The 18,737-nt window shown below is 49.7% G+C and overlaps 1 protein-coding gene across 2 annotated transcripts in view; it reads right to left on the bottom strand.

Moving 5' to 3' along the window:
* Nucleotides 1–18,737, bottom strand: part of JARID2 (jumonji and AT-rich interaction domain containing 2) — a 277,074-nt gene that overhangs the window by 243,857 nt on the left and 14,480 nt on the right. The window lies entirely within an intron of this gene.

The raw sequence follows: 18,737 nt of genomic DNA, 5'->3' as shown, positions 1-18,737 counted from the left end.
TTGGGATTCTCCCTCTCTGCCCCTCCCCCACTTGTGCTCTCTCAAAATAAATACACTTAAAAAAAAAAATGAAACTCGGGAGATCTAAAAATGAGGACCAGGTGTATACTGTCCACCAGCAATAGGTATGTAAAAATTAGTTTTTCCCATGCCAAAAAAAAAGAATTCGGTCTCAAAGCATTTCCTTCCGGAATCCCATTTCTAGTGCAAACTATTTCTTGCTGTGTAAGGTGGCCAAGCCCTATGGCCTCTCAGGTAGTAGACACCTGTCACTCCCCTTCTTGTCCGCGTCCTCTGTCACTATGCCCCATCCATGGCCTCCTAGAGATTTTGCTGTGACAAGGCACAGGAAAAAAACAATTTTCTTAAAGTAAATCACTGAAAGCATCCCACGGGGCTGGACTCTAGTACCAGCCGTGTCTCCCTCTGGGAGCACAGGGCTCACCCAGCACTTCTTGGTTCTGTGGGCTGGGCCTGAGCGATCCTCGCCCGCACTCAAAACAGTTTACAGAACCAAAGGTGTCTTTCTCTTCCTTCTGGAATTCTTTCTCGCTCTCTAATTAAAATTCCTTCTTGATACGGTGAGAATCTCACTTTCCTGCTCTTTCAGCTGAGAAATTCATATTCGTTCCCTCCCCCCCTCTTCCTTCCCACCTCCCTGTTAATCTCCCCAACCGCCGTCACCACCAGGAGTGGCTTCGGTCCCATCAAGTGACATGGCCACCAGCAGCCGCCTCGTCCTCCAGCTGGAGCTGGGTAACCTCTCCCCCAGCCACACTGCCTACAATCACTCCCCTCTCGAGAAGGCTGTGGATGTGGACGGCGCTCCAGACCCTTCCTTTCCTGAAGGGCTCCTTTCTTAATTCTCATTATCCAGCCACAATGGTTGCTCGGAGTTCATATTCTTTACCTGGACGGATTTTTTCTTCCTTCCACGTTTTACGGCTTGCTCCCACGGTGTGCTCTTTGCCCCAGAAAAGGAACCGTTTCTGCTCTCTCTCCCCGTTTATCCATATTGTTCTTGCTAAGATCCCCCTGAAATGTCCGCCAAGTCTTTCTAAGTGCATGGAACTCGTGACTCGTTTTTCTCCCCCTCAAACTTGACTATCTATTAATAAGCTGTATAGTAGAGACATTTTTCCTGTCTTTTGAAAAATATTTGTGAAAATATAATAAATGCAATGCTTTGGCAATAGCTGCTCAGTTAATAAAAATCATTATGTTGGGGCCCCTGGGTGGCTCAGCTGGTTAAGCAGCTCAGGTCACGATCTTACAGTTCCTGAGTTTGAGCCCCAAGTCTGGCTCTCTGCTGTCAGCACAGAACCTGCTTCAGATCCTCTGGTCTCCCTCTCTCTCTGCCCCTCCCCCACTAGTGCTTGCAAGTTCTCTTTCTCTCAAAACTAAATAAACTCATTTTTCTAATGTGATAGCTACCACACTGGAGAGAACTCAACCACTAAGAACTCATTCACAAAGAATCAAAAATATGAACAAACTACAGTTTTCCAATGAAATACAGATGATAACATTTTGCTCTGTCAAATGTGTTCCCCCTTCCTTCAGGCACACCTAGAGTTTGTCTGCTGATGGCCCTGTAACTTGGGGCAAGGCCAAAAAACAACCAAACCGTGCCAGACCTATTACCAAGAAACTACCGTAGCCACTGGGCGGTGACCAGCCGTCGGAAATTCCAGGGGGCATGGATGAAACACAGAAGGGCCATCCCTAAAGATAACACTCCGGTGTCTCTTCCCCCAAGGCCAGTCTCTGTCCCAGTCCCTGACCATACACAAGAACAAAACCCCTTGCTTCGTTCTTCGGGGCCCCCCCAAATCTCTGACCTGATGCACAGTAAGCACAGGAGGGAAAGACCTGGGTTCTCCGGCTCAGGGGCTCCCGACTAGCTCTGCACCCACAGCCAAGCTCTGGGGAACCAGACAAATGGAAGCACTGATGCAGTTTCCCTGTTTCAATGGTCAACTTCCACCCCCAAACGGCCAGCCAAACCCCAGAATTCCTTCTCCTCGAGCCCCGTGCTCAGTATTTAACACGGATGGCGAGTCACGTAATTCCCTCAATGCGCTGACAGGTAGATGCTGTCCCTCTCCAGGGACACTATAAACTCCTTGTGGACAAAGATCACGTCTCCCGCACCCTTTAAAACTTCCCCGCTTCCGCATTCTAACAGGCGCGTGTGCATTGCCCTGCTTTTCCTGCAAGTCAGCCAAAATTGGACACTCCAGGGAGGGGAGGGGAGGGACTAACACGAAATTAACTAGAACACGTATCGAGTCAAACTTTAGTCAAGTCAGGTACCCTACGGAGGGAAAGGAAGCTTTGCCTCCTTTCCTCGTTAGCATCAGGGAGAAAGCAATACAAGGCAAACTCCCTCTTCTTTTTTTTTTTTTTTGTTTCCTGAAAATTAAGATTTTCTCCCTGCGAGCTGCTTGTGGCACATTCTGTACCTATACGGAAGCACTAAATGGCCTCCCCCTGGCGCTTGCTTACTTTTCTTCTTCTAAGAAAATTTCCCCACTGCCCCAAGCCCCACTATTCATGGCTTAATTTGCAAACCCCGTTAGAAGACGAAAAGTACCAGAAAACCGCCTGTCCCCTTTCATGCGGCACCCACCCTGTAGCAGTGACCCAAGCAATTAGGCTAATACGCCTGGGCCCGAGAGGAGGAAAGAGAACAGAAGTCTCGACTTCTCTAAATGGGATGAAATTTCCCCCCACTACAGAAGCAAGGTTCAGAGGGTGAGAGAAGGGGACTGCCGTGCAGTTAGATTCACTATTTAATAATACAAGACCATAATCAACCAACAGTCCTTGAACTTAGATTACTCCTTTCTACTGGGATGCTCACATAATTTCAAATGTACTACTGTAAAATCCTGGCCATTGGAGAGGCAAGAGAGATCGCGGGGCGGGGGCGGGGGGGATAAAATGGACTTTAATTAAAATATGAATAATCCAAGTCCAGCTAATTCAAAGCATCTGATTCAAACACCTCGTCAGCTGGGAAACAGCAGCTGCTTCTAATTACAGGCGATTTTGAATTAACCGGTATCAGTATCTAATGAAGAAGCTGTGTATGTAGGAAATTGTCCAATTCAGCTGTGCACAGGGCCTTTTAAAAGAAAGGAAACACCGAATATCCAAAGGCCTGTTCCCTTTCTGGGTGAGGACAACGTTTCCCAGCTGGTTCTTGGCTTTGCCTGGGACCCCAAGGGCCAACCTTTCTGCTGCTCCGTGCACTGTGTTTCTCATTCTCCAGCCTTTGGATCCCGAGCCCAGATCTCTTCTCAAGAGAGATCATCCACTGTCCCTTTCCTGTGGTCTGCACACCTCCCGCGGCAACTCGGGCCCAGAGATCGGGACCCCAAGTCACACAGACCCAAGTGTCCCACCTTAATCCTATCACACTGCCTCAAGGCACCTCTTTGCAGTTTGGTGGCCTACCCATAAACCACAAAACTAAACGCCTACCTAACCAAAACCTACTTCAGACCAAACACAGGTGCCAGCCTCCTCCTATGGAAAGAACATTCCAGAAGGATGACCGGCTTCTAACTGCAGGTGGAGCTTGAGACCATTACATTGCCGACTGCTTTTTAAGGGTTCCACTGATGCGATCAGGGAATGGCAGAGTGGGGGGCGGGGTAGCAAAGAGGGAAGGGAAGCCTCCAGAATCTCCTTCTTAGACCCAGCAAAAGACTCAAAGTGTCAAGGATCAGCCCTAACAGAAAAACCTAGAACCAAAGTCAGCCAACAGAATTGGTGGCTCTGGTTTAAATTATCCCCTTTATATACAAAAACTCAAGTTCTCCTATCACCCTCTTACTTCCTGGGCTGCTCTATAATAAAGAGCTTGGAAAACATCAGTTACTAGGCTGTGTTAAATTATCTGAATGAAGACAAATTAATTTGGATCTGAGAACCCAACATGCCGCTGAAATGCCCTATTCCCACATACTTCCTGTTTTACAAACAGAACGTATTTCCTCAGAACAAAGTACTTAGATAATACTACTACATGGGAACCTTTAGCTTTTCTATGAAAATAAAATAGAATCACATAATTCTCTAGTCAACAGACAAAACTGTACCAGTTTCTTCATACACCTCCAAAAAAGCAAGCAGAAACCGTAAGGACATCCCCCAAACACCTCATAAAATGCAAAGTATCTTTTAATGTCTAAAAAAACAACAAAACTGTATTAAAAGACAGAAGAGGAAGAAGATGCAGGTAGAAAATTTTTGAAAGAGACACAGAAGGGAAAAAATATGAAATGGCATGTTCTTCCGCTGAGTCTCCCCCCAGGAATGAAACTGATCTTTGGGGGACTCAAAGCCAGGGTCCTAATTAACATTCTTGCTAAAAACCAGGCTTCCAAAAAGCCACCTTTAAAAGGTTGTGTATTTTTTTTTTCCCCTTAAAAACAGGTTTTCAAAGAGCACAAGCATCCCTGGAAAATCACTTCCTCACTTTTAGAAATAAGAGCGTGTCCCGGAGGGGCCGCTGGTGGGGACGACTGTAGAAGGACATTATGAATGCACATCCCACGTATAAACCTTTAATCATTTCGCTCTCCACTGTGTTTACAGAAAACCCACTATGTGTCGTCAACACTGTTAGCAAATGAGAAATATTTTTAAGAACAGTCTCCAGGCGGCAGAGAGCGTTGGAGGGGGACGGGGGAGAGAGACCAGGACAGACACTTGCTCTTGATTTGCGGAAGATGCACGGTTTCCAGGCAGAAGGAATTCCCCCCGCACACACCGGAAAGTGAAGTGAGTAAAAGAGGAAGCCGTGTAAAAATCCGGCAGGCACCAATTCTGAGTCGTCCAACTTCCTTCTCTGTAAATAGCCACTCCTCGGGTTTTAGTTTCTTTGTTCATAACAATACATAATCTCCTAGACCTTAGGATCTGAGAGAAAAATCTACTAAGATTCTGCTTTCGGGGCGCCTGGGGGCTCAGTCGGTTAAGCATCTGATTTCAGCTCCGGTCATGATCTCACAGTCCGTGGGTTCAAGCCCCACATCAGGCTCTGTGCTGACGGCTCAGAGTCTGGAGCTTACTTCAGATTCTGTGTCTCCCTCTCTCTCTGCCCCTCCCCTGCTCATGCTCTGTCTCTCTCTCTCAAAAATAACTAAAACATTAAAAAAAGTTTTTTTTTTTAAATTCTGCTTTCAACACTAGGGACTTTTTTTTTAAAGAACTCCTGGGGGAGGGATTGGGAGGGGGCATCAGGTGTATAAATTCAGTGACAGTCTGGCAATAATCATAAGTAAAACTGTAATAATAAAACTACAATGTACGGTAAGGAGGCAGACATCCAAAATTAAATGACATGAATGCTATACTCAGGACCCCCATTTCCCAGATGATCTTGGTCTCCGTTCCCATGAGTGAAGTAGACGAAGTCCATGGCCAGAGTCAGAACTGAAATCGAGGACTCTGGCGGCGTGACTTCCAGGAACTAGTCTTCAAACACCACCAGGATTCAAATCTCACGGGGGGGGGGGGGGGGGGGGGGGGAGTCCAAACGTGGCCCCTCTTGGTTTCCTCAAGTGCAATGTGGGGAAAGCAGCACCTTCACAGGGTGAGGGTGGGAAGCCTGGAATGGGTAAACCACCGGCCCGGTCCTGTAGGTAGGCACCCTGTCAATGGGAGCTATTATCTGATAGAGACCTTTTCTTCTTGTAAATGACATAAAGGCTTTCAAGATGGGTTCTGGATAGAAACCAGCAAAATAGCAAGGGCTCTATGCAGAAATCCCTGAGACTGCTCTGTGTTTACCAAATGAGACATGACAGAGTTTTGGGAAACACGTAACACTATGCAGACAGTGCACTACAACCAGTTGTCTGTAGGGAAACAACACCAGGCTTCCTTCCAGAATAAGAACTGAAGAACGGTCCTCAGAAGGGAGAGCATATAGGACACTGGGCCAAGAAAAGGCTTTTTCAAGCAATGTTTATTAGGCTTTACAATCCCATCAGTGTTTTTAAACATCTTGCAACTGTGGGAGAATGACGAACAGGCTCTTCCATCCAGCTGGTCCAGAAAGCGGGATCCCCTAAAATGATAGTTTTCAAACTTTTTTTCAGTAGCAGCGATCCTAGACTTCCCCACGGAATAAAAAGCTGCTGTGGCTGGAACACAGATAGGAGAGGGGAGACCTAGCACCCACAAACTCCCTACACAAAGTTATTCGTAAACCCTAGCACCAAATCCCCGGAGTCCGTTAGAAAGACAGACCTGCCAATGAGAAGCTCCCTTTTAAAAAAAATTTTTTTTTTAATGTTTTATTTTTTTCTAGGGGAGAGAGAGAGAGACAGCGTGAGCAGGGGAGGGTCAGAGAGAGAGGGAGTCACAGACTGAAACAGGCTCCAGGCTCTGAGCTGGCAGTCAGCACAGAGCCCGACGCGGGGCCCGAACCCACGAACCGCGAGATCATGACCTGAGCGAAAGTCGGACGCTTAACCGACTAAGCCACCCAGGCGCCCCGAGAAGCTCCCTTTTAAAATGAGATCCTTGGGGCACGTGGGTGGCTCAGTCGGTTACGCATCTGACTTCAGCTCAGGTCATGATCTCGCGGTTCGTGGGTTCGGGCCCCGTGTCGGGCTCTGTGCTGACAGCTAGCTCAGAGCCTGGAGCCTGTCTTCGGATTCTGTATCTCCCTCTCTCTGACCCTCCCCTGCTCATGTTCGCTCTCTCTCTCTAAAAATAAATAAAAATATTTAAAAAAATAAAAAAACATAAAAACATAAAACAAGATCCTCGTGTGAGAAAATTCTCTTATTTTTTTTAATGACTATTTATTTTTGAGAGAGAGAGAGAGCGGGAAAGAGGCAGAAAGAGAGGGAGACACAGAATCTGAATCAGGCTGTGAGCTGCCAGCACAGAGCACGACGCGGGGCTCAAACTCATGGACCGTAAGATTATGACCTGAGCCAAAGTCAGATGCTTAAGTGACTAAGCCACCCAGGCGCCCCCGAAATCCTCTTAACCCTCATTTGGTCTCACTCCTGGATTCCCTTCATGCCCTTCCACACCACAAGAGTAAAAATACATAACTGGACAAATAACACCATGCAGATAAGAAATATTTGTGGACATAAAACCAGATAAAGTGACATAAAACCAGATAAAGTGACAGGGAGTTGAGCGACTGAGGTCTAGGAAGACGAAACTCCTCGCATTCTGGAGGGACCTGTTCCAATCACACCGCATGGTACTTCGCAACTAACGAAACTCAACTGTACAAAGTCCCAAGGCTCTTTCAAGGCAGAGCGAAACTCTAACCCAGAGCCCAACACCCTCTAGAACACGGTCACTATAAAGCCAACGGGACAGTTCCCAGTTCCAGATGTACCCCCACGTCCGCCTGACAGGCCTCGGGACCCTGAAGCTACTTAAAATCTCAATTCTACACCTACAGAATGAGAGGCTGTCAGACTACCTAAAACAAACGCTTAGGATCAAATACACAAATAACCAAGAAAGAGCCTGAGCAAATCTATTTGAAGAAAAGAAAGGGGAAGATCTACAGAAGTAGTAAGGAAAGACTGTTCCCTATGTATAAATTCCACATGTGAAAAACACAACACACACACACACACACACACACACACACACACACACAATTTCTATGGAACTACTCAGGAAAGAAATTAAGAAGCTGAGATGGGGCTGCCTGGGCAGCTCAAGTGGTTAAGCATCTGGCTCGGGTAATGATCTTACAGTTCCTGAGTTTTAAGCCCCTCGTAGGGCTCTGTGCTGACAGTCCAAAGCCTGCCTGGGATTCTCTGTGTCTCCCTCTCTCTTTGCCCCTTCCCTCCCCTGCTCTCTCTCAAAATAAATAAACTTAAAAAAAAATACCGATGCGATGAAGCTAAACCACCTCCCGGCCAAACTCAATTAAAGGCCATGTCACCAAATATTAAGTTTACCCATCTTCGGTCAGGGAGAAAAATTCTAAGTATCCTTCCTGTGGACAGTCCAGGCCTGGCTAGACAGTAATGTACTCCTGGACCCTGATGGGGCTCAGGTCTACATAATCAGTGGAAGCACTTCAGATATCCATAAATCCTGCCTAGATAGTAATAGAGAGGATTTTTCCTACAGAGCAAATGTCGCTGTTTGTGACCATGTGGAAAGTCTCCAAGAACAAGGAACCAGCCCATCACCCAAAATGCTCGGAAATTACCTCAAAGTATACTAAAAGAGTAACAAGCCGATGTTAGGGGCACCCAGCTGGCTCAGTCAGCGGAGCGTGCGACTCTTGATCTTGGGGTGGTGAGTTCAAACCACACGTCGGACCTAGAGCTTACTTAAAAAATAATTATTAAAAAAAAATTTTTAAGGGGCACCTGGGTGGCTTAGTCGGTTAAGCGACCGACTTTCGCTCAGGTCATGATCTCGCGGTTCGTGGGTTCGATCCCCACGTCGGGCTCTGTGCTGACTACCAGCTCAGAGCCTGGAGCCTATTTCAGAGTCTGCATCTCCCTCTCTCTCTGACCCTCCCCTGCTCACGCTGTCTCTCTCTCTCTCTCTCTCTCTCCTAGAAATAAATAAAAATATAAAAAAAAAATTTTTTTTTTAAGTAAGGAAAATAGGGGTGCCTGAGCGGCTCAGTCAGTTAAGCATCCGACTTTGGCTCAGGTCATGATCTCACAGCTTGTAAGTTCAAGCCCCGCGTCGGGCTCTGTGCTGACAGGTCAGAGCCTGGAGCCTGGTTCAGATTCTGTACCTCCCTCTCTCTCTGCCCCACCCCTGTTCATGCTCTGTCTCTCTCTGGTCTCTCAAAAATAAATAAACATTAAGAAGGAAGAGAAAGAAGAAGTAAAAAGAATAAAAAGCCAATGTTAGAAGGCAGTTGTGAAGTCAGAAAACGTCACTTATTGAAGGACTTGGTCAAGGGCTGGGGGCGGAGCAACCGGCAGAGAATCTAGCTGTGCCCTTTTGGCAAAGGGAATTCAGGCTGGGTTGGGAGGAGACAGAAAGCTATTTAAGGCCCTTCCTCCCCCTCCTCTCCTCCTCCTCCCCCCTTCCTCCTTCTCCAAGGAGGCCACCACCTAACCAAGTGGCAACCATTTCAAGGCCATCACGAGGTGAGAGCTGGCCGCATCTTCTGATAAAACCGTGCTCCCTGAGCACAGCCCAGACAAAAGGGGAGGCCCTAAATTTCCTCGCCGGGAGCGGCCTCTGGCATTTTCCACCTTGCCTGCCTCTGGCGCGCGCCTGACTCCCAGAAAGATTCAACAAAAAGAGTTATAGCCCCCAACTTCCTGGATCTAATTAAACTTGGCTTCCACTTCTGAAAACTCCTCCAATTTTTATTTTGTTCGGTAGCCCCACTAATGCTTTTAAATGAGAGATGCTGTGGGGGGGGGGGGGGGGGGGGGGGGGGGGGGGGGAGCGGAATTCTCCGCAGCTGCGTGTGAGCATCCGGCCAAGGGAAGCCAGGGAAGGACTCTCCGGTGTGCAGTGTTCAACATTTCCAACCAGGAGATTTACACAACAGCGGGGGAGAATGGATGGAGGCGAGGGAGACGTGTGCGTGTGACAGATTCTGCCAAAAGTTCCCTTTTTTGTGCTGCTGGGTCCCGGGGGCCCCTGCGGGGCTGTCATGCTTCAGCGCCCCGGGCTCCCTCCCACTTTGCCCCCATTCTGACGCCACCGGTCTTTTGGGTACACGGCAGAACCACTTCTTAGCAGCTCCTTTCTTTCACCCCCAGGGCCCCCCCTCGCCACCCCCGAGCCAACAACGGGATCATGGAAAAAAGCTTAACAGGGAGGCAGCAGCCATCTCCCTGGGACCAAATGAAGTCCTGGAGCAAAGCTGCTCTCCTAAGAAGGCAATGACAACCGTCTGGTCAAAGGAACTTTCTAGTCCAGAGATGAGCTCCTGGGTTGCGCCGTGAAAGTGCTGGATGTGGGCGAACAGCTAATTCAGGTCATGCAGGCCATCAGGGAGGGTTCGGAGGTTTGGTTTTAAACTTCTGTATCTAGTGATGCGAACAGGCCTTCGAGAGCAAGAAAAAGTGGCGGCCACCGCCTCTTATCACAACCTCTAGTAAGCAGAGAGGCAGTGAGGGGCCAAAGTCTCATCGCTGACCCCCTGCATCTGCCCCTATGGGGGGGGGGGGAAGCGGTCCACACTGCGTGCATGCCCACTGTGGCCACAGTATGAACGACTGATCCTTCCCCCCCGCCCCGGAATCAAGCAGTGAAGACCTTAGGGGTTCTGAGCCAGCAGCACTGTGGGAGCCTGTGTGTCCATGTGCTGAAGCCTCAGATGAATGGCCCCAAGTAACACAACGACACCCTCAGGAACGGAAGTAAAATACATGGGCCCCTGGGGGTGGGCGGGTGCGCAGCCCGGTAACCTCCCACCCCATCTAGATGAACGCCCGGTGACAAAGAGCTGTCAGGGGCCCCGTGGAGGCCTCGGGAATGAAACTAAGGTGAACTCGTCCTCCCAGATCACTACCCGACGCGCAAGGGCAGAAACGCCAGCGAAATACCCACCCCCCTCGGTGTCCGAGCACCATGGCCAACACAATGTCGGCCAGAAAACACTAGAACCAGCACGCTCCACTCCCAGGGTATTCGGAGTCCGGCGGCATCTCACCATCATTTGAAACCCGACGCTGAGCACAACTTTTCCGCAAGGGGCGCCCCTCCAGCCAGCTGGTTAGGGCTCGGGCGCCCCTCCCCAGCTCCGGGCGTCCACCCCCTCTGCTCCCCCAGGCCCATCTCGGAGCCACCTACCCTATGTGGGAAAAGCTAAGGCCCCCAGCTCTATACCGGATGCTACACCGGAGTAAGCTGCTCGCCTATTTTTTTTTTTTTTTTTTGGATGGGTGGAGGCCACTGAGGTCAGGGGAATGACACTCCAGGAAGCTCAGGCTCTNGCTGTCTCTCTCTCTCTCTCTCTCTCTCCTAGAAATAAATAAAAATATAAAAAAAAAATTTTTTTTTTAAGTAAGGAAAATAGGGGTGCCTGAGCGGCTCAGTCAGTTAAGCATCCGACTTTGGCTCAGGTCATGATCTCACAGCTTGTAAGTTCAAGCCCCGCGTCGGGCTCTGTGCTGACAGGTCAGAGCCTGGAGCCTGGTTCAGATTCTGTACCTCCCTCTCTCTCTGCCCCACCCCTGTTCATGCTCTGTCTCTCTCTGGTCTCTCAAAAATAAATAAACATTAAGAAGGAAGAGAAAGAAGAAGTAAAAAGAATAAAAAGCCAATGTTAGAAGGCAGTTGTGAAGTCAGAAAACGTCACTTATTGAAGGACTTGGTCAAGGGCTGGGGGCGGAGCAACCGGCAGAGAATCTAGCTGTGCCCTTTTGGCAAAGGGAATTCAGGCTGGGTTGGGAGGAGACAGAAAGCTATTTAAGGCCCTTCCTCCCCCTCCTCTCCTCCTCCTCCCCCCTTCCTCCTTCTCCAAGGAGGCCACCACCTAACCAAGTGGCAACCATTTCAAGGCCATCACGAGGTGAGAGCTGGCCGCATCTTCTGATAAAACCGTGCTCCCTGAGCACAGCCCAGACAAAAGGGGAGGCCCTAAATTTCCTCGCCGGGAGCGGCCTCTGGCATTTTCCACCTTGCCTGCCTCTGGCGCGCGCCTGACTCCCAGAAAGATTCAACAAAAAGAGTTATAGCCCCCAACTTCCTGGATCTAATTAAACTTGGCTTCCACTTCTGAAAACTCCTCCAATTTTTATTTTGTTCGGTAGCCCCACTAATGCTTTTAAATGAGAGATGCTGTGGGGGGGGGGGGGGGGGGGGGGGGGGGGGGGGGAGCGGAATTCTCCGCAGCTGCGTGTGAGCATCCGGCCAAGGGAAGCCAGGGAAGGACTCTCCGGTGTGCAGTGTTCAACATTTCCAACCAGGAGATTTACACAACAGCGGGGGAGAATGGATGGAGGCGAGGGAGACGTGTGCGTGTGACAGATTCTGCCAAAAGTTCCCTTTTTTGTGCTGCTGGGTCCCGGGGGCCCCTGCGGGGCTGTCATGCTTCAGCGCCCCGGGCTCCCTCCCACTTTGCCCCCATTCTGACGCCACCGGTCTTTTGGGTACACGGCAGAACCACTTCTTAGCAGCTCCTTTCTTTCACCCCCAGGGCCCCCCCTCGCCACCCCCGAGCCAACAACGGGATCATGGAAAAAAGCTTAACAGGGAGGCAGCAGCCATCTCCCTGGGACCAAATGAAGTCCTGGAGCAAAGCTGCTCTCCTAAGAAGGCAATGACAACCGTCTGGTCAAAGGAACTTTCTAGTCCAGAGATGAGCTCCTGGGTTGCGCCGTGAAAGTGCTGGATGTGGGCGAACAGCTAATTCAGGTCATGCAGGCCATCAGGGAGGGTTCGGAGGTTTGGTTTTAAACTTCTGTATCTAGTGATGCGAACAGGCCTTCGAGAGCAAGAAAAAGTGGCGGCCACCGCCTCTTATCACAACCTCTAGTAAGCAGAGAGGCAGTGAGGGGCCAAAGTCTCATCGCTGACCCCCTGCATCTGCCCCTATGGGGGGGGGGGGAAGCGGTCCACACTGCGTGCATGCCCACTGTGGCCACAGTATGAACGACTGATCCTTCCCCCCCGCCCCGGAATCAAGCAGTGAAGACCTTAGGGGTTCTGAGCCAGCAGCACTGTGGGAGCCTGTGTGTCCATGTGCTGAAGCCTCAGATGAATGGCCCCAAGTAACACAACGACACCCTCAGGAACGGAAGTAAAATACATGGGCCCCTGGGGGTGGGCGGGTGCGCAGCCCGGTAACCTCCCACCCCATCTAGATGAACGCCCGGTGACAAAGAGCTGTCAGGGGCCCCGTGGAGGCCTCGGGAATGAAACTAAGGTGAACTCGTCCTCCCAGATCACTACCCGACGCGCAAGGGCAGAAACGCCAGCGAAATACCCACCCCCCTCGGTGTCCGAGCACCATGGCCAACACAATGTCGGCCAGAAAACACTAGAACCAGCACGCTCCACTCCCAGGGTATTCGGAGTCCGGCGGCATCTCACCATCATTTGAAACCCGACGCTGAGCACAACTTTTCCGCAAGGGGCGCCCCTCCAGCCAGCTGGTTAGGGCTCGGGCGCCCCTCCCCAGCTCCGGGCGTCCACCCCCTCTGCTCCCCCAGGCCCATCTCGGGTTTCCTTTTTCTTAGTTTCCAAAGTTCTTCTGTTAAGTGCGTGACTAGATGCTACACCGGAGTCATGTGCTCGCCTATTTTTTTTTTTTTTTTTTGGATGGGTGGAGGCCACTGAGGTCAGGGGAATGACACTCCAGGAAGCTCAGGCTCTCTCTGGACGCATTTTTTATGTTCAGAGCGGTGAGCTCACCATCTCTCCCCACAGCCAGAGGAGAACGACTTAACTAATAGTTTGCCAAAGGCAAGTTGCAACATGTCAGTTAGTCCAAGCCCTCGGTCATGGTAGCTGTAGGAGACACTGATGCGCGCGCAGGTAGAAGGGAACGCCTACTGTGGGGGGGGGGGGGGCATGTATACTAAAACACCTACCTACTCCTGGGGCGCCTGGCTGGCTCAGTCGGTTAAGCGTCCGACTTCGGCTCTGGTCATGATCTCGCAGTTTGTGGGTTCGAGCCCTGCATCGGGCTCTGTGCTGACAGCTAGCTCAGAGCCTGGAGCCTGTTTCAGATTCTGTGTCTCCCTTTCTCTCTGACCCTCCCCTGATGAGGCTCACTCGCAGTCCCCACCCCCCCCAAAATTAAACAAGCAAAAATAAAATTTTTTAATTAAATAAAACACCCCTTCTTTGCTCAGCAAGGCCTGTGCACCCCATTTCACAGTGGAGAACACGGAAGCTGACTTGAGGATGAGGCCCAATGATCTAGGGCACTCAGCTAGTGTCAGGGTGGACATTCTGGGGTCCATCGACGCCCTGATTTACAGGGGTGAATTTTCTAGGAGGCAGATGACTGAGGTCCCTAAGAGTCACAAGGTGACATTCATTTGAATCAACATACACACACACACACACACACAAAATCGCTGGGATATGTATCCCACAAAACTGTTGAAAACAGAGAACGCAATACTTTCAAACAAACTAAAACAAGAACACATTGTTGCCTCAGGATGACTCAATAAAAGCGGAAGGGGCTTTGATCAAAGGCTCCATAAACTCAAAATATACAACAGGCACCCCGGCCAGGAGAGGAACAGGCTGGGCAAATGACGTTTCCCCAAGTGCAACCAAGCACTACTCTGTGGAGACAATGACCATGAAAACTGCTGCTTCCTTAGGAGGCCCCACAGATTAGCCTCTCCCTGGAGGGAGAGGGGGCGGGGCTCCCTGCTGGCCACTTCCCTTCCCCACCCCTGCTACTGTTGGGGTGTGTGTGTGTGTGTGTGTGTGTGCCCGCGTGCGCGAACGCGCGCGAGTGCTTGCGAGTAGGCTGGTGGAGGGCACTGAGAAGAAAGTTAAAACTCTGGACTGATGTTCGTGTGTGTGTGTATGCACGTGTGTGTGTGTGCACATGTGTGCGTGTGTGCGTAGGCTGCTGGGGGCCATTGAGAAGAAAGTTAAAACTCTGAGCTGATGTTTGTGTTTGTTCTGTACTGAAGTTCACTCTAAGTAAGAGTTCAATTACACTCACCCATCCTCTCCCCTAAAAAGAGCTCTTTAAAAGGGAGGCCATACAAGGACACCCCCCCAAACTCTGCTTAATCAGCACAAATATCACATGGGGACTCATCAGACCCACACGTACTCTTGGGCTCCAGATAATTCATAGGGTTAAACGTGGAGGCATAAAGGAATTAAGAAGAGCCTGTGTGACAGTGAGTGGAGACATAAAGCTGATCGGTACTGACCTTTAATTTGGAGCCCCTGAGCCTCATGCCACCCTTTTTATGAATGTGAGAGTGCACTCTGGGACAGTTCCAGCTGGGAGGAAGGAAGGACCGTTACTCATCACCGCTGGCTGAGAGCCCTGACAAGGTCTGCTTTTACAACCTACAGAGACTGGCCACCACCACAGCCTTCCAGCTTCCATGAGGCAGGACTTTTGGGAAGACCCCCGCGTTGAGAGAAGGGGGCTGGAAGTAACTCCAGGGGAGCTGGGACAGTGCCCCACTGTCACGTATGCAATGCCCAAACACAGGCTTGCCCAGCCCAAGAGGGACTGCACACGCTTGCTACAAGCTGCCGTGGCTACCCAGGTCCCCACAGAAAGGGGCTAGCATCCGCTGAGGGACCCTGGGGAACACCCCCTAACTGGCTGGAAAGCGACCTGACCAGTGCATCTGTCTGTCTGCAGCCAAGAAGCAGCCTTAGCTTCTGTATCTATTGGGAGAAATGAGGGCAATTCCCCAAAGTGTTATCACTTGGCAAAACAAATCCCAGAGGGCAGAATCTAGAATGTTCCTCCGAAGTCCCAGCTGACGATCCCATACCTATCTGGAGCTGGGAGGATGATCAAGGCTTTAAAATTCAATTACAATCATGGCACTCTAAATAATGGCCTGCAAACCAATGAATGCAAGCCTAAGTTTGGGGCGGGGATGGAAAAGGACAAGAACTCAGGGCCCCCACCGTGTCCCAAAAGGTCAGTCCCGCGGCACAGACTGTAACAGTGGCTGTTGAAGATAAGGGCTGGGCTGGATCCGGCCAGCACTGCAAGGACAACCAACTGGTCCTGTTCCTTAGTCTTGTGCTTTTAAAGGGCGACCGATATGCCAACTATTTTAAAGCTCCAACACACTAATTCTGTAAACAATAATGGCTACCGCCTGCACACTGCACACTGGAATGGATTCCTCAACTTGGCCTCATCGCTTATGCAGCTGATGAAACAAACATTGACAGCTTTTTTGCATTTGTAAAGGCCCCACAGCAGCTGTGGTGATCCCACCATAGAGCAATGAATTAAGCCTGAAACCCAGCTGGGTCTGAACAGAAGCCCTTTCTGCACAATACAGCAAGACTATCATTGTTAACCTAGGCATTATTGGGAAATATTCTGCATTACATTATAGGGCAGTTCTAACTCAATTCTTAAAATTAGCTCTAATAGGCAATTTTGGTAGGAGGGGTGTTGCATTTGCTTTTGAAATGGCCCAAGTATGGCGGGTAGGTTATAGGTACACCGCACAAAGGCAGCTGGGCAGAAGAGAACACGCATTTCCAGTTAAACAATGCCAAGTTTAAAATAGTAACTCCTTTTCAGATATACAGACAGAAACACACACACACACACTCACTCACTCACACCTACCTTCTAAATTGAGGTAGGGATCTAACCTTGCCAATTCTTGGTTGTTTGGCCACTACAGAGAAAATTTCAAATGTGGCTGTCCATCAGGGCTCCCCACTGGGCTAGCCAAGTCCATGACCTGAGCACAAGAGTCAGTCTGGGACAGAGAGCTGTAGCAGAAATGCCGGTGTGAAAAAAAACAGGAGTAATACCATGAGTAAGGAGTGTTTTTTGACACTGAACTTAAGCACTAAGTGACAGATAAGATTCCAAATGCTGACAGGCTCGCTGGCCATCAGCTTCCCTCGAGGACAGGGGACAGGCGCAGACATCCTCACCAAGATGTTCACTCACTCTCCACTTTCTGAGAGGCTCTGGAATACCCTCGGCCACATGACTTTTTCAGACCTCCCCCGCTTCCACCTCTCTTCTATTGCCTCACAATTTCTCTGAAAGCTTAAAAATAAGAGTTGGGGGGAGCCTGGGGGACTCAGTCAGCTAAATATTCGACTTCAGCTCAGGTCATGATCTCTTGGTTCGTGGGTTCGAGTCCCATGTCGGGCTCTGTGCTGAGAGCTTGGAGCCTGGAGTGCGCCTTGGATTCTGTGTCTCCCTCTCTCTCTGCTTCTCCCCTGCTCATGCTCTCTTGCTCTTCCTCTCAAAAACAAACATTTTTTTTAAAAATTTTAATAAGAGTTGATATAAAATAAAAACAAATAAAAACAATAAAAGAGTTGAGAGGGGTGTCTGGGTGGCTCAGTTTGACTCCTGATGTCCATTCAGGTCATCATCTCACAGTTCACAGGATCAAGCCCCATGTCGGGCTCTGCATGGACAGTGAGGAGCCTGCTTGGGATTCTCCTCTTCTCTCTGTCTCTCTCTCTCTCTCTCTCTCAAAATAAATAAATAACCTGTTTTTAAAAATTAGAATTGGGAAAAGTAACTCTGGTACAAATCAAAAATATCACAAGAAAAAAAATGGCACCATCCCTCTTCCTTAAAACAACTCGCATTTTTTTAAAAAATTTTTTTAACATTATTTATTTTTGAGAGACAGAGAGAAACCAAACGTGAGCAGAGGAGGGCCAGAGAGAGAGGGAGACACAGAGTCTAAAGCAGGTTCCAGGCTCTGCACTGACAGGCTGACAGCAGCAAGCCTGATATGAGGCTTGAACCCATGAACCGTGAGATCATGACCTGAGCCAAAGTCAGACGCTTAACCGACTGAGCCAGCCAGGTGTCCCATAACCCCCATTTCTTAAAGCGGTTCACTATGAAGAGCCTTGGAAGCATTTTTTGTTCAGGCAAAGCAGGCTTGGAGGGACCAAGAAAATCGGAGACAGTTTCTAAGAGACAGTGGTTCTCTTCCCTGAGGTGTTTTGCCAACAAATGAGAAAGTCTGAAGTGAAGATGAAGCAGGGCAACAATTCCCCTTCCTCCTGCACCCAGAGCAGAGCGGGGGTTTAACTCTACCCCTCCCAAAACTGTGTGGACCTGAAAGACCCAGAGCTACGGCCAAAAACACCTGAGCACCCACAAATGGTAAAATTCGAAGTCCCACTGCTTTTTCACGCCTAAGCCGGTGGAGCATGTTATGTTTCTATCTTAAACTTGTATGAATGATGTTTAATCGACTACAAAGGGACAGAGGAAATAAAACCACTGTTGGCCCACCTACATACCAGTGAAGGGTGGCAGTCAGGCAGTGAGGCAAATGAGAACCCCAGTCCCCCAAAGGCAAGGGGAGAGCCCAGTACAGCACCCCACTGAACAGAACCCACGCGGCTCAGGGACACAGCAGAGAATCGCCCAGCAGATTAATTAAAGGGCACTAAATAAGTGCAGTGGGGAGTTCGATGTGCAAGGTTGTGTAACTTGAAGTACTCCACGAGAAATGGCAACGTCACCCCCAAGAAAAAGCTGTGCCCAAAATGTTAGCAGCAGTGTTATTCCCAACTGCCCATAAAGGGGAGACAACCCAAACGTCTATCAGCGGATGGATGGATGGATGGATGGATGGATGGACGGACGGACGGACGGATGGATGGACGGATGGATGAACCAATGGCGGCAGGCCCAGACAATGAAATAGTACTTGGTCACAAAAAGGAACGAAGTACTGACCTGCGCTCCAACATGAATGAACCTTGAAAAATGTTCTGCTAAGTGAAAAAAAAGCCAGTCACCAAAGGCCACATGCTGTATGGTTCCATTTAGATGAAATGTCCAGAAAAGGCAAATCCGGAGAGACAGAAAGTAGATTAGTATTTGCCACAGCCCAGGCAAGCTGGAAAGAGAGGTGCGACGGCTGAAAGGGGGGGCGGAAAGGTTCTAAAGCTGATCGTGGTGACACCTGCACGACACTGAATATACCAAACCCCGCTGAATTGTTCAGGGCTGCTGGGGGCGGGGGCTGGGGGCGAGGGGGCGGGAATCACAGTCCCATCCAAAATCACTCCGGGAAGAGCCGGAGACGCCGAAGATGCCTTCCGTCTTAAACTACCACCGA

This window comes from Hyaena hyaena, unplaced genomic scaffold (genome assembly GCF_003009895.1).
Source record: "Hyaena hyaena isolate Hyena2069 unplaced genomic scaffold, ASM300989v1 scaffold_389, whole genome shotgun sequence".
Lineage (NCBI taxonomy): Eukaryota > Metazoa > Chordata > Mammalia > Carnivora > Hyaenidae > Hyaena > Hyaena hyaena.
The sequence above is the reverse complement of the archived record's forward strand: the minus strand, read 5'-3'. Positions and strand labels throughout refer to the sequence as shown.